This window comes from Lathyrus oleraceus, chromosome 3 (genome assembly GCF_024323335.1).
Source record: "Lathyrus oleraceus cultivar Zhongwan6 chromosome 3, CAAS_Psat_ZW6_1.0, whole genome shotgun sequence".
NCBI lineage: Eukaryota > Viridiplantae > Streptophyta > Magnoliopsida > Fabales > Fabaceae > Lathyrus > Lathyrus oleraceus.
The window spans coordinates 174,162,612-174,166,911 of NC_066581.1; positions in this window are offsets into that span (position 1 = coordinate 174,162,612).

Sequence of the window (4,300 nt, forward strand, 5' to 3'; positions counted from 1 at the left end):
TAAGAATGAAGGCTTTGAGAGAGAGAGAGAGAGAGAGAGAGAGAGAGAGAACGAAAATGCAACCGCAATGAATGCTTCTGCACAAGGGTTCTATTTATAGAACCACTTGTGTGGGCTTCAATCTAAAAAGCCCACTTAAGTGTAAGTGGCCCATATCTTATAATGTGTCAAAATCACTTAAGCGTGTGGTACCTTACCATATTTCGTATTCTACTTAAGCACACCGTACCTTACGATGTTCTACAATTCACTTAAGTGCACAGTACCTTACGGTGTTCCTTAGTTACTCTATCTCTCATCAATCTGTCCTTTGTGTGTGACCCTGTGGGTTTTCGCGGCATTGGCAATTATATTAAATCACGTATTTAACATAATAAACAGTGAGCGGTATCTAGCAACACATCACTGCTACCCAAGACATGAAAATGTCATGTGATCTGACAAATCCTTCTATGATAATACTTATGTGTACAATTACCCTTTTACCCTTATGTCTATATTGAACACAAGACATAGACTGCGTCATCCTTGTCCAGTTCAATATTGGGTCCATAGACATTTATCCTGTTACGCAGGATGGGCAAATTCCATCTAGGTCACTCATGTCCCTCAGCATGCTTCGTGGAGTACCCATCAACTATCTTTATGGTTATCCAGTTACGGACAACGTTTGATCAGCAATAAAGCACTCGACTCTACATCTAGGGTCCATAGTGGTTTCAGGTCGAAGGGTGGTATACACCATTATCACCATGAGAATAACTTATGACACTTTGCATAACTTTCTATATAGTATTCTCATAGCGGGTCAATCCAGTATAAATATTACTCTTAACATTCATACCTATGTTTAAGACTTGATAACTCTTTATCCATGATCCATGAGATGTGATCATCAGTCTATATACATAATAGTCTTAATGCTTTAATGTTATCCCACTTCACAATAAAGCTCGACTACGAATACTTTAAGAATATTGTCCTTATGTTTAATGTGATCTCATGATCAAGTCACACTTGATACATTAAATGGACTAGTTATTCTAGGGACTTTATTAAACAAACGTAATAAAGAAAAAGCCTTTTATTATTAATAAATAATTCGATACAAGTACCAAAAGTATTGGCCTATAGGGCTTACACCAACACTCTTTTCATCTACTCCAAAGGTCCAAATTTGGTGTACATGCTAGTCTATATTGGTGAAATCATCATCATAAGAAGTAACAAAGCTCTCAACAAGTCTATGGTCTCCAAGCCTCGCTCAGTTTTCTCTGTATGATCTAGGCCAATTTTACTAGTTCTTAGGCATTGAAGTCAAAACCAAGTCTAATGGCTATATGTCATTCTTGCAAGGCAAATACATTAAGATCTACTCACCAAGACCAACATGCTTGATTAAATCATTGTCTTCATGTATGGTGGTTGGCTTGAAACTCCAAAATTGATTTGGATCCCTTCCCAGACCCAACCATGTACAGGTTTGTGGCTGGAGCACTAGAGTATGCTACCATCACTAGACCTGATACCTCTTGACTCCCCCTGGCAAGCTGCCTAATGCATCGTAAGGTATATCAAGGGTACTATCTCTTGGGGTCTTCACCTTGAGCCTAGCTGCAAAATATACTTGCATATCTAACTACCTCTAACTAATCCCTAGATTTATGAACCACTTAACTATAGCTCAGTTAGGCATGTGCATCTATAAATAAATCACATTCAATGTAATTTCAGCTAACAAAATACAATAACAGAAAATGAAAAGAATTCAGTTGAGAATTCTCTCATCAATCTCATGAAAATTTAGAATTCTAACAGTGGGCAAGAGATCAGAGGCTATCTATGTTCATTGAAAATTACATCCTTAGAGATGTATAAAAGATCATCAGAGGTAAGTACTTGTACCCCTTATGAGATGTGGAATGGCCAATGAAACACATTCTTGGGACCTAAATAAGTCTTACTTTGGTTATAGGGTCTATTTAGGGGAAAACAAGAGCAGCCAAAACATTTGAGTAAGTTATAGTCAGGATTTTGAGCAAAAGGCTTGAGGTGTGCAATCTATTGATAAGATAGACACTTGCAAGGAAAGCATGATCCCTAGAGATAAAGGAACGACTGAAGACAAGAACAGCATCGTATTTCTTCTTTGGCTTCAGTAACTCCACTTTGAATTATACCTCTCATTCATTGTGACAACATAAGCATCATCACTCTAGCACACAATCATGTGCTCTATGCTCGTACAAAACATATGGAGCTGGATCTCTTTTTTGTTAGAGAAAATGTTCTTTAGAAACCGCTTTGGGTTGTGCGCATATTCTAAGTCATCAGCAGAGTGTCAGTGTCATGACCAAGGCCCTTCATTAAAGCATCCTATAAATAAGATTAACCTAATTAGACATTCTCTTCTTAATCTTCCCTATTTTCTAATGCAGTGAATAACATCAAATTTACAGTATACAAAATTCTAATAGTTATACTTGTATTTTATCCTGCTTTAATTTTTATTGGACCAAATAATTAGACCTGCGTCCAATCCTAATTACAAGTCTAACTAAGACTAGGTCTAAGTAAAATGAGATTGGGTTTACCCAAATCATAAGATTAATAAAACTATAAGATGATCATGCATCAATGCACAAAAAGCATTGTCAATTACGGATCACAGCAAATAGCGGTATGTTCAAGTTCTGGGTAATAGCGGTATGTTCAAGTTTTTCTACCCAGCGACATTGTTATTGCACAGCTTTTTAACAAAATTTTATATTTAGAGTATTGCGGGACAATAATAATTTGTTCAAAGTCTGTTATGCAATAGGCTTAGCGCTGCTATTTAACAACACCGTGCATAAAAGAACAATAGTTCAAGTAACTACCAAATATATCAGACACATTAAAACTTTTCTTTATGGCTATACCATTTCACTCCACCATAATTTTATGATGTTACATAGAAAATATAGTAATAATTATATACTTCATAAAGAGAGAGATTGTGTTGTATCTTTATTTTCATGTATCCCCCTACCTTATCATACCCGTATTTAGTAGTATATGTGTATGGGCATCATAGATTGATAGATTCTTGGACTTTTCCAATCATTAGATAAGGAAAACCAACTGCCAAAACATCTGCGCTCCCTACTAATTCCAGACCAGTGTTACGTATAGTGCAACATGCCACACTGCACCTCAATTTTGCTGTCTTGTAAAACTTGTTTGTTATGTTGCTCGCTGGCAGCAGTACCCTGCAAAACAACACCTCATTGTAACAATGATCCTGACATTATACTAGTAAATGTTTTAATTGAGCACCTGGATTCATCATTTTATCTCAACTACTGATTTATCATATGATTTCTTTCATTGCCTAACTAACCCAAACTTCTTATAAGAAAAAACATTTTTTCAAAGGATGACTTGAAACCCACACATACCTGTTTTCTCAGCTTACAATAAAATTTGGTTACATGTTTACCGGTCAACAGCTAGGACTGTTTAAATCTTCTAAACATATATGGCTTGGATTCTGCAAGATTCTTTTCCAAATAGACACAACTTCCAATGGAATTTCCCAGAACTCTAACGGCAACGCAATTACCATCAGAGAAAATCATATTAAATAGATCTATAGTTATTAGTAATTCCATTCCAAGAAAACAGTGATACGGCAATCCATTGGGACAGAACACCAAGAAAAATTGAAGATGGATAAATTCAACATGACATCTGCAATAGTTAGGATAACAAATTGACAACAAAATCATTAATGCTGTTAATCATAATTCCAAAAGAAGTTCCATCCAGCAAAAACAGAACAGCACTAATATCATCACATTAATATATCAAAATCGAGATCCTTTCAAGGGACTATAACTCAAATCATAAGATCACATCTTAGATTTTTTTTTAAACATCTATTTAAGTAAACTCTGAGTCGCATTTAATAATGTAAATAAACAACCGGAAAAACCTATAAGTGAACTCTAAGTCGCATTTAGTATTTGAGTAAACTCAAATTTAAAATGTGGGCCCCATGAAACTCAGAGTCAAAACTTAACCTTAAGCTAGAATTTAACAACACAAACAACTCCAGAAAATCCCTTAAACTTAAACACTAGAAGAAAAACATGAAAGTAGAGAGCTAAACAGACAAAATAGGGAGTCAGGAATTTGAAGTATCTCACAAATGAGAACCCTCACAAACTTAAATCGGGTACATGGAACGATAACAAACAGTGATTAACAAATTGAGATATGACAAGCTGACGGTTCAGTCTTATCAATGATTTATGAC